Genomic DNA, 12,710 nt, shown 5'->3' with positions numbered 1-12,710 from the left:
GTTGCCGTGGCAACGCGGGGAACAATATTCACAGAAAATCTGAGAATAAATTAAAGGCAAATTGTACTCCTTCCTGAATGTTCTTAAGTTTTATTTTCATAGCAATTTCAAACAACAAACCCAAGCACAAATGCTTTGTGAATGAGCAGGTGGATTTGTGCTGCTGAGAAGTATTTGAATTTTAAAATTTGTAATTTAAAATAGTTCTTAGAGTTTTTAGAAGATACCTTGGGACTGTACAATCCTTATTTGATGGTTACATGAGTTAGGTGCTGGACTGCTTCATGGCTGTTGCCTGGTTCTCTGTCACCTGGTCAAACAACCATTAACTCTTCATTTTGTGGCTGCCCGTTGCCACTAAATTGCCTAGAAGACCTGGTACCAGACAGGGCCTCCTGCGCTGCACAGGTTTGTCTCTTAGGAGGAAAAAGACTGTAGTGAACAGGACAGAGGACTGAAAATAAATCAGTTAATGCTCTGTTCCCGGTTCTGCTACTGCCTGTTCAATATTGAACAATTTATTTAATTTTTCTGTTCCTTAGTTTCCTTATCTGTGAGATGTAATTTTATGAAGTGGGGAGTTATCTTTCAACATAAATCTATACTGTTGTTTGTTTAAAATGAAGTCTGTAGATTCTTTAGAGATTGGGACCATTCCCTTTGCATTTTATTTATTGTTAAATGGTTCATGGTGGGAAGTACTTGAAATACCCTGAAATAATCTTTGTATGTTAGAGCTAAACCAAAATTTTTATACTGATACTGTGTCTTCAAAAGGAAGAGGGGTAAAAGTGGGCATGTAAACCTGACCAAGGTCAAGACATCATAGTCACTTTATTTGTGTATTATTGTACCCATTCTTCGTGCCTTCGGCCATGTTTGTATCACAGTTTCGTAGAACTGCATTTTAAGAGGAAGAGAAATCTTATGAGGTTGAAAGTAAATAGAAAGTAGTCATTTGCCTTTCTTAATTCTTAACCTGTGTTCTTAAGTCACTTTGATCTGGCATTATGCACATATGTGTATTTAAAGAAAGAATTAGTTGTAAAAACATATGTTAATTTATACAGAGAAACAATATTTAGTTCTTTGAGTTCTAACCACTTTACAGTTGTTTAAACTTTTCTAACATAGACATATTTGTATATTAGTTTAAAAATACACTCCATGCTTTGCAGTCATCTGCTTTTGCATCTTGCATGTCCCAGTCCTGTGGGGCGTAGCAGGGTCCCATCCCTTTAGAAAGAAGAGTTTAGCATTTTTTTTCTCTCCAGATTCTGTTAACGTGTCTCATCAAACATGGACTCAATTTTCTGCCTGCGAGCACCATGTGGAACTGGCTGCTGATGTTAAAAGAAGTTAGGTGTTTGCCTTCTCCTTAGCACTGTACTGAAAATAAATTTTTCAGTGGGATGAGATTAGTTTTTCATGCTCGTTGGAAAACAGGTTTTCTCTCTGTGAAGGAATATGGAGATATTTCCAATGCTTGTTACGTGCCACGTGACAACCTAGTCTTTAAAAATAGAAGCAATGGTACATCGTAAAATTAATGTAGACTTTTGTTAAGTATTTGTTCGGCTCATTTCAGTCATCAGCAATGAGAAGCCATGATGAAAACTAGATTTAAAGTATATGCAATTTACTCGCATAAAGAAGTAAATGAGAAGTATTTTCTAGCTTGGGGCTTTCAGGCACTTAAGGGAGGGTTGACTTTGTTGTAAAAGCACTGAAGAATGCCATTTATTGACTCCATTGTACCATGTAATGTCAAATTCCATTTTAAGTGTGGGCTTAGCGCTTCACAATACCAGACAAGTCATGTGAAACTGGCCAGAGAAAGGCGTCACAGGGCTTTTTGGAGATCGGTCACCCCCATTTTGTTCTTGACCTGCTCCCCTCTGCCCATGGGGGTGTGCGACGCGAAATCCCCTGACCTGGTGCTTTGGCCGGGGTTTAAATGAAAGATCAAAGGGCAGAGCGGGCATCTCAGCCCTGCTGAGGTGGGCCTTTCCCAGGCTGTCACACTGTGCGGCCGCCAAAGGTTTTGTTCGGGCGGGAACCGAGGCCCAGCCTGTGCGGCCGGGGCCCTCTTTGTCTGGCCTGAGAAGCTGGAGGCCCAGGTTGAGGATCCAATGTTCATCAAATGATCAAAGGCCTGAAGCCCTGGACATGAAATCTTTCTTTCCATTTCCTTTTCTTAGAGAATGAATTGCACGAGTGGCAAAGAATGCCCTTTCCAAAGCTTTTATGTGGAGTGCGAGGGCTAACTTCAGAGTCCTTCAGTGCTAAACATAAGTGCACTTTCAATCTGGGCCCAGCTGCAAGGCCAGCATCTAGTAACATTTCTTTCAAAAAGGCTTTTAAGGATTAGGGCCTTCAGTCTTTCAAAAAAAAAAAAAAAAAACCCCAAAAAACGGACTTTTAGGAATAAACTTAGAATAATTTGAGTTTCTTGTTCCACTGTCTGGTTTATTAGAAAGTAGACAATAATGCATTTTTAAATCAAAGTAAATAGAGGAGTGCTTAGTTTCGGCAGTGGGAAAGTAGAAAGCAATCAATAAATGCCTTGGCTCTTTAGTGGGGTTTTTAATAGGGTGGGTTGAGAAAAGGAGCTCCTTGTTCATGTAATGATTTACTTCCCTGCATTCTCTTAGACAGTTAACTGTAAATGCCTTTGTCATTTACAATTTCTTCTCCTACTGCTCATTGAATTAATGCTAATACTTATTCTATTAAACACGTTATAAATTCATATCTTCTACTGTCTTGCCTGTTGCTGTCCCTCATATTATTTTAGATGCTGAAAAACACCGGCCAGGGCTCTGTTCCTAGAGCGTAAAGCAGGGGACATCAAAATGGGGAGGGGGTTGTGCTCGACACCCACCATGTCAGTCTGACGGCCCCAGCCCCTTTGAGAAAGCAGGAATGAAATCTTAAAAAAAACCAAAGCACCCTGTGTCAGTGCACTTTGCAGGATGCTAAAAGTTGGTGCCAAGGGTAGAAATGCCCCCTTGGTGTGCTGGGAGGGGTGTGTGTGTGTGTGCGGTGAGCTGGCAGGAGGGCACACAAGGGCTGGCAGGAACCCTTGCTCGGCAAACACCTTTCTGGCCCCCAGCTGCCTTTGAGAGCCACACAGCACTGGCCTGCGGGACTCCCTCCGGCTCTGCGCAGCATCAGGAAGGATCTCCTCTTGGGTTGGGTTTTTTAATGAATTTCACTGTCCTCTGTGTAGTAAATGTAATGTCTGTATCTGTGCACATTCACTCCAAGCAGCCACATTAAATAATCTTATTAGTTCCTGGGGCAGTCAGAGAACAACAGTGTCTATTCAGTACTATCATTCTTGTGTTGTGTCAGCAAAAAGTTTTAAATGCAAGTGTATCCTTTTGTTTAGTTGTTCCAGTAACTTCATGCTGCTATTGATCATGTAGTTTATTTCTAGATTTATTTTTCTTGCTAGATTCATATGCAGAGTAGTTACAAAACCCTGATCCTGTGCTCATCAAAGTAATAGCAAAAACTAAGTGGTGTTGAATATGGCCTTACAGTAAGACATTTAAAAAATTGTTTGACATGTTTTAGCTATGATAATGAATTAACTATGTTAATGATTTTTACATGGGTGTTACAGTTTTAAGGCAGTTACCAAGTCACCTCTCATTTCCCTGACAGACAGCTTAGGACAAGCTTTAGTTTTAAATGAGAAGTTGAGAAGTGATTTATTTCGACTCCGTGTGTGCTTCCATGATTTAAATAAATGCAGAAAATGGTATTGGATTGGTTTTGTAGATAACAATGCTTGCTGGATTTTTGACAGACTGTTTTTCTGAGGCTGATTTCTGCTGAGAATTTCAACATTCTTGTATTTACAAGTTTTATCCTTTGTTACTAGGGAAGATAAGCTGATTTAGATTTAGTCTACTTGATATTCTTTCCTCACCCCAAACTCACAGTAACTGTGAGCTGATCAGTTTTTTTTCTTTTTGTGTGAACTAGAGAAAAATTGAGAATTTTCTCATTTCTTGTCTTTCCTGCAGGCTTATTGTAGTGACTAAAAGTTTGATATATTGCAAGACATTTTTATTGAGTGTTTCTGGCACAAAAAAGAGAAAAAATGGGATTATGAGTCTTCCTACTTTCATTTTTCTGAACTGAGAAGCTAGGATAGGGTAGATAATAGTTTGATTTTTAGATATTAATCCAGCCAGCAGCTGCTTAGGGTTTGCTGACCATCCATTTTCTTGTGTTTGAACTAGCTGGAACGAGATGAGTCAAAGGGAAGGCGAATATGAATTTTAAAATCCTTTTAAAGTATTGATTTCCGAATTCTAAAACCCAGCAAAAAGATTCGATTTAGTAAAGCTGAACCAACGGTTTATTCTCTCGCGTTCAAAAGCTGGGATTATAATTGATGAGCACACACTCTGGCCTGGGCTGGCTGCGGAGGTTATCTCCCCAAGTCCTTTCCTTGCCCCCGCTACCCTATTGTCTGAGGGTCTTGTGAGTCAGCTCCTGAGCAGATGCAGTTTATACCGTGACATTTTAAGGCAAAACAAAAGATTCCTTAATTCGCCTTCTGACTCATCGTGATCAAATGATTTTGGCTAATCTGAACCCTTGCTGAGGTTTTGCTTATCTGCTGTGTGGATTTAACAATCATAATGAAGTTGTGGGGTTAGCTCCTCTCTGAAAGGATTTTATGAAAGAAAATGCTGGCCCATATTCATGTTAAAATGGATTCAATCTGCTTATTTTTGAGTCCTTATGCAAAGTCTGAGAAAATTCTGTTGTTCAGTTGTGCTGATACAAGTCTAGACCAGACTATTTCTGACATGCTCTTGGTGAACAAGGGGATATTTCTTTCACTGAGGATCCACCTTCTCCCATGAAAATAAAACTTAACATACTGTGTGTCATCCAGTGGTTGAAAAAATATATAGTATAAAAGAGACATTACTGGTGGGATTTTTTTTAATGGTTAAGAGAGTAAAAAGTGGGATTAGAAATAGGTGGTATTCTGGAGAAAAATTCAGGACTTAAAAATTCAGTTGTTTTCCTGTTTTAAGTTTGAATTGATCATATAGATGGTCTTTGAGATTTGGGTGAGATAGATTATTATCTCTAGGAAAAGGGGGGGGGGGGGAATGCAGGCCAGTAAAGTCTAAAAATTAGGGTTTGCTTTGTCCACTGTTTTGCTGTCCACAAGGCTGCCTCAGTTCTCAGCAGCAATAATGCTAACCAAGTAAATCTGAAATGTTGCTATTTCAGTTTCTGATGGAAGCTCTTAGTGTCCATGTAAACATATCATATGTTATAAGGCCGGTTTTTCAAATGAGCTGCATTTATGTATTGTAACTTTTATGTAATGAGTTACCCTGGAAACACAATTAGGCAAATAGTGCTCATTCTTGCAGCCTTTCCCAGCAGATAATTAATCACAGTGAGAGCTGGGCCCCCAGCTACATGCAAAAGTGTATAGGGAATGTGTAAGACAGTTTTTTATGGTCCAGCCTGTGATGCTTAGCGAACTCTCACGATTTAGAACAAGCTGTATAAAACAGTGTTTATTTCCTTCGCAAAACACATTTTTGATTTATAAAGCTTTAAAGCTTTTGGCACATTATTGACACTGTGGAGTCATCGATTACTGGTTCATCAAATGAGGATAAAAATGTAGCATGTTCTACAAGCTTCTGTTGTGAAATGAATTAGTGACCACGGGGAAGGTGTTGGTTGCCTGGTGTATGTTGTATGGACTGCATTTTCAGATGGTTTCCTTTATGGCATCTAGAGATTTCAAACAAAACAAGTTATTAATGTAATTTCGTTGGCTTCTTTCTTTTTTATATAGTTTAGTGGTCAGGGATTACTCTAAAAGAGACATATTTCATGAGTTATTTGCTGTTCTGGGATTTTATTGGAAAAGAATTGGGACTAAGAAAGTGTGGTTGTAAACAATCCTAATTATCCAGGGTTTGGGGCAAATGAATTGTGAAGACAGACTGATCAGACATGGGCTATTCCTTGGGAAAGGGAACACGAAGGGGGGTCCCCATAGAGTATTAGAAGACCTTGAAAGGAATGTATTGATGTCAGTAAGCAGCTTGAGATAGTCACTAATTTGAAAACAAGAAGTCATTGACTGAAACTAGGGAGGAGACAAGCAGATAAGGAATTTGGGCGGCATTTTTTCACACAATGGGTAGGTTAGAATATGGAAAAGTGAAAAAGCTGGTCATAGAAGTACTGTGCTATCGGTTTGAGAAGCAGCTAGACAAATGTTTGGAAAAGGAGGTTTATATACAGAGCAAAGAACTACTTTTTTTGTAGCTAATCTCATGCAGCAGTCCATAGAAGGATTTGAAGTATTTAATTGACCAGATGGTAGTCTTCTGGCTGTAAAGGCTACAATGTATGTATGACCTAACTGAAGTGTAATTATTCCACAGCTTCTATAGCTGGACCAGTTTAGTCACTTTTAAGGATAAACTTCATTAAAGAATGAATTCATCTTTTGTTTAGGTCACTGCATGTACTGTCTTGTGAAAGCATTGCCACCTACGTGCAACGTAAAATGAAAGTAATGTAAAATGTAGTTCTTACCATTTAATAGATTCATGTGGGTGAGCTACTTCTGTGTCCCCACTGAAGAAAATTCACATTTTCCAAAGGGGACTCCAAGAATTTTTAGGGCCAGCTGAGGCACGTTTTCAGAAATGTCATCTTTGCAAGCAGCATCTTAACTTTATTCATGTTTGATTCAGCATGTGGAGATGAACTGCCTTTTAGGTAATTTGCCAGTAGTTTCTGGAAGAGGTAGTAAAAGAAGGAAATTGTGTAGAACTCTATGGGAGCTGATACTGGGGAACACCTTTAAGTAGGCAGTAGCAGCACATCCACAATTCTTGCTACATGTAGACTTTGTATGTTGTGTGTATGTGTGTGTGTGCATGCCTGTGTAAGTTGAATTTAGATGTGTGCACTGGTATTTTCTAGAGTGACAACAGGTGATTATGGGGTATCTTAACCTATATAGAATATAACTCATTAACTTCGATTTCTTGCATGTAGTAATTTAGGCATATTCCTTTTACTTTTAACTTGGGGGAGGATGGAGGAAATCCAGATGTAAAAGAGAAACAGTTTCTATACTGTATGGAATGTGATGTGACATATTCTCATGCACAGTGGAAGTGAGCGAGGACTGGTCCTCAAATTAGCATCCATTTGCATTCAGTTACAGTGAGTGGTTTCTGCATGTTTTTTCTCCATTGACAAAGGATATTAGCTTAAAAGCTGAAATGGCAGTAGTGAATTTCTATCCCTGCAAGACTGTTAAAATTAGTGTAACCTTAGAAGCATTATTTTCCTTTGGAATTTTTTTTTTAAATAGGCTGTATTCCATCTTCCATATCACCTTCCTTAGGATTGTGCACTGACAAAGCGGTATCACTTACATTTATAAATCTATGACATGCATTTTTCAAGTATTAATGTAAAATGTGTAAACAATAACACACAATGTATACTCTGTGTGTGTATGACTGTCACAATAATTTTCATTGCTTCATTTTCATTACTGTAAGTACTCCCTTCTTCATAGATATGCTTGCTTTGCCCATTGAGTTCTTTTGTTTTAATAAAGTAGTGAATTTTTAATTAGGGTCATTGTTAGGTGTATAAAAGCACTTACATATTTTGTCTGAAATTACAGACAGTTCACTGATTCAGGTATGCATTGGGTCAGTCCCTAACTGCATACACACATGCACACAAATTTGTTCATCTCAGAGAGACAATAAGCTTTTAATGAAAATGCCAGCCTGAATACATTTCTCTTTTTTGTTATCTTTAAAAGTGTGTCCCTCACTAGGTTTTTGCTGACGCTTCTCTCTTTCCATGAAAAGCATCAAATGATCCTCCTGGCCAATAGCAGAACTCCAGCAGCTAGAGCAGCAGACATCTGGATAACTACAAATGAAAATCGCTTTTATTTTTGTAGGTTTTAGCTGTTGTTCAGCTCCCTTTTTTAACTCTAATATTTACAAGTGTTTTTATTTATTGGGCATTCAGACAATGTAAGTTGAAGGAAGAAAATACTCATTTCTTTGCAGCAGAGCACTGTATAAACAGCAGTTACTCTTACAGCACGTTTTTCACTTCCACGGCCTTCCCTACACAATACTGCAACTGGTTTATCTTTTCACTGTGGTTGCATGTAGCTTTTTCTTTTGTCTTTTTCATCAAAATTGCCAAACTGGGCAGGTGAGGGAAGAGGGGAAGGCAACAGACACAAAACACAGATCTCAAACACCATTGGATTTAGCAGATTCTAGCGTTCGTGAGCCCGAAACTGCAGAGCAGAAAGTCCGCTTTTTTTCAGCCCAGGTTCATTCCAGCTAACTTCAGCCATATAAACCATCTAGCATTAAGCATCTCTCCTAACCTAGTTGTCCAGGTCTCCTCAGTCATCAATGGAGAATGATACGCACCTCTGGAGGGTAATTCTCAGGCAAATGAATTGCCCATCAGAGCTTCCCCTCTCTCTCAGCTGTTGGGAGAGAAGATGACTAACTCCGATTCGAACTTCAAGGATGGCTGGAGTAGATGAGATGAGGCTGGGCCTTTGAGACTGAGCTAGTTAGTAAATATTACCGGTATGCCATTAAAACTAATGGTCAGTGAAGAAGTGGTGTTACACTCCCCCTAGTTATGACCCTTTCTTCTTTAATCAGATTGAGTTTGCCCCTCATATGGTGTGATTAAATGTTTTGCTGCAACATTAAGTACTCAATGGGGCTAACACTTGCTGGAGCAGCTACCCGGGCCGTCCTTTAGAAGTTGCCAGTGGGAAGCTGGAGTCATCTAGGGCTTTAGGAGCACTGCAGATCTAATGGATATCTGTGCTACATCCAGCTAGCTTGGGCACTGGAAGCAGCATAGCTACGACAGCGTAATAGTCCATGAGTGCTGATTTACCCTCCTAACTCCCCAGGGAGCCTGCTCCTGTTTCTATAGACTGTCACAGCCAGCAGTATAGGTGGGCCCTTTCTGTGTGTTAAGCTCCTGGCAGACCTGGATCTAGTCATCGCCTGTCCTTCTCCAGCCGGAGCCTTCTGTCCTTGGATCTCCCAGCTCAGTTGTCTACCTCCTTTCTAAGGCAAAGCTAAACATGGAAAAGGGCCAGAAAATGTTGTACTAAACCCAAGAAAGCTTATTTGTCAGAGGCTTTACACGGGGAGGGAAGAAAGGCAGCATAAAGCCGCTGTGCAGAGTTTGCTTTGACCATGAAGCACTGCTTTTAGGCATGAGTCATGCAGTCATCACCCAAACATGAATAACACTTGTAGTCTTCCTAAACACAGACGCGCTGTGATGAGACAGCTCATTGTCCTTGCTGACACTGTGGTTTATGCCCTTAGTTTTTTTCACATGTATTTTTGCTGTTTCGTAATATTACAAGTGATTCGTCCACAGCACTCCCGACTGCCTGCGAATCCTGCACCATGTATGACTCTGAGACTAAAGGGCTGCCGATCAGCAGCATCTTGCAAATAATAATTGGATCTTTTTCAGCTTGTAGCAACGGGAGTGGAAAGAACTGTATTCGGGACTCTTCCTTCGAGATTTTAACAAGCCAGTTTTTAATCTGACCTAACAAGTCCCTTTGCCCTTCAAGGCCTAATTCAAAAATGTATACAATATAATAAATATAAAAAGATGCATCAAGCAGGTAATATCTGACTAGAATGAAACTGAATACTTACTGCTGCAAAAAGAGGCACTTGACAGGTCACTTCTGTATTCCCCTTAGTACTCCATTTTTTTCTGTTGGGATAAATGCTTACTCCCATACAGATCATCGTCATCTCCTTAAGGAGAAAAGCTAACAGTGCTAATAATCCCACATTTACAACTGCTCAGCATGACTCCTACATCATATATCCAGCTTTGTGATCACTTTATGATGGAGGGGAACAGAAAGAGGGCTAAGGAAGGTGCGAAGGGTACTGGGGAGAAACAAAATAAGAGTATCTATCTAGGTCCTCACCTCTCTAGTGTCCAAATACCTTGTAATCGTTAGTGGATTTGCCTTCATAACAACTTACTAGGTAGGAAAAAATGGTGTGTTTTATAAATGACGGTGTGAAACGTAGGGTGAATTTAATGATTTAACCGAAGTGGTGCAGGAAGTCAGAGTCTTAGTCTGAAAGAGAATCTAAATGTGTCTAAACATAGCCCTCTAATGACCAAGCCATCCTTTAGAACTCACAGTAACAAATTCATAGCTGTTCTGCAGAGTTATAATCATATCTTTTTGAGCATATATGTCGGTAGATTTGAAAGTTGTTCCCAACTAGAAAAATCCTTTTTAATTTAATATTTATGAGTGATATGTATTTGTGAAACATTCACAAAGAAAACTCTTCAGTTTGGGTTATTCAAAAAGAAACCCCCCACAAATAACTTCTTTGATGAAGTATTTAAGAATCATTTTATTTTTATAAATATACAGAAAATTCAGAGCATCTAGCATCTAAAATATTCCTTTTAATACAGTGCTTTAATATAAAATTCTATCAGTCTCACAGAATCTACGCTGCAATTTTCATTAGTAATGAATAAAATAGGACTTTGGATTTTGCTTTCAATGCAAGTATGTTCAAGCCTATTACATAAAAAATAAAATTTCAGTGCTTACTTTAATTAAGCCAAAATTTTCGTACATTTACGTAACAAATGCTGATTGTTATTATAACTGAAAATAAAAACCGCAGCACGTTTTCAGGTGCAGAAGCTCTGTAGTTTGCTGAATCTGAAACCCACTTCTTAATGATATGCCTTCATTTTTTCTTCCCAGCTGATATATTAAAAGATGTTACACCTCTCGAGAAACTTTGTCTGTCCTATTCCTGTACCATCACAGTGACAGCAGCGCTGCTACAATCTGGAAGGGATTATCCTCCACAGGGTGTTTCCCATGTGTCTTGTGCTTATCAAAATAGGTCCCCTGCCATGTTTAGGGGGATGAGAAGAGACAGAAGTTTCCATTATTATAGTCATAAAACTAACATTAGGTAATTCATGATGGTTTTAAATAGTGGGAGCTGCTGGTCACCTCATGGAGCCTATTGCAGAATTTGGCTAGCTTGTTATTTATTGCAAGAGGAAGAGGGAATTCAACTTTTACCTATGTTTTTATGACATGCTGGATACTCCACTTATGCGACTATCTAAGGGCAAACACTTTAACCCCTTGAGATCTGCTAATCAGGAGCACCAGCTGTTAAGTGCCAGCGTGCATCCTGCATTGGTGCCTGCGGGGAGAGAAAGGGTTGCAAAGGATATGACCCTAAACTTCAGAAACCACTTCTCTCCTTGGGGGCAAAATATAATTCAGCTTGCGTCTTCTCTTGTTTTCTTTTAGTTTATCCAGTTAATGTTCCTGATGTGGGTTGCTGTGCACTTACTGTGAATGCTTCAAGCCTTTAGGAATATGATAGTTAATTACTGAAGTTAAAATCTGGCTTGCACTGGTGTGGAAGTGCTTTTGGAGGTATTTACTCAGCTAGCTCACTGAGCTGCTGAGGGCAGGGGGAAGGCTAGTAGTATCTAGCTCACAGTGAATTCTGCAAATGCATGTTCTGGTTAAAAAAAACACCACCGCACATTGCACAGTCATTTTTCACAATACTGCTGGTACAACATTAGCTCAGTCTCACACTAGGCTACATTCGTACATTCATTTAAAACAAGCAATGAAATCCATTGTGAAAAAGGAACCTGTCACAAGCACAAGCCAAATTTATTCCCTGCAGAGTAAAATACAGTCAAAAGGTGAAAAGGCAGTTCTTTATTCTTTAAATGCTTCCTCTTTTATCCCCCTCTTCATTTTCAGTAACCAGTAGCACTGTTAAGCAGACAGATAACGTACATACTGGTGGGGAGAAAAGATAGAAAATATTGCCTTTTTGACATATTTTGTGTTCTTTTTTCCAATTGTCAGTGTTCTCCAGCCTAGTATTTTTAACGTTTCCCCTAGATTATTTGTTGTATGACAATAAATGTATGTGTCCATCTATTACTGGACTTCATAGTTTAGTAGCCTGAGCAAAACCACTTCCAATAATGGGATATCCTTAGAATCAGTGGATCAAGTTCTTCCAGCTTTTACTCTAAACCACTGCATCAAATTTAGTTTGTATGTGGGCTTTGCAGATACGCAATGCTTAAAATACCTTAGCAGCGTGTGAATATTTTGCAGCCATCTCAGTAAGAGCATGATTTGACCCTAATGTCCTTAGCTGCAGTATCCCTCTCTCCCAGTGTCATGTAGTATATGCTGTATTTTTTGTCACTTGAAATGGCTCAAAATCATAAATAAAGCATTTTTGGGTACTATAGAATGTTATGGCATACTGTTGTATGCTCAGATTAAAGAGAAAGCCTCAGTGTGGTGAAGAACATGTTGAGTTTGTGTCAGATTTCAACCAAATAATTCCAGAGTTGAAAACTCATGCTGCAAGTAGACACTGAGCTCCTCTCACCTGTGAAGGCAGGTTGGGTTCAGACCCCTCTTTGTGCCTTGAGAATCTCTTCCTTTGTCTGTCTGTGTCACCGGAGAACTTTCTACTATCGCACACATCAGTGGAAGTGAGCTGAATTTACATAATATAACAGCAATCTAGCGTAAGTTTGAATAGAAAAAA

The 12,710-nt window shown here is 39.3% G+C and overlaps 1 protein-coding gene across 1 annotated transcript in view; it reads left to right on the top strand.

The window, feature by feature from the left end:
• Positions 1-12,710, top strand: part of PTPRN2 (protein tyrosine phosphatase receptor type N2) — a 676,344-nt gene that overhangs the window by 650,072 nt on the left and 13,562 nt on the right. The gene's annotated exons all lie outside the window — the stretch shown is intronic.

This window comes from Falco punctatus (genome assembly GCF_963210335.1).
Source record: "Falco punctatus genome assembly, chromosome: 4".
NCBI classification, from domain to species: domain Eukaryota; kingdom Metazoa; phylum Chordata; class Aves; order Falconiformes; family Falconidae; genus Falco; species Falco punctatus.
This window is presented reverse-complemented; position numbering and strand designations above follow the sequence as displayed.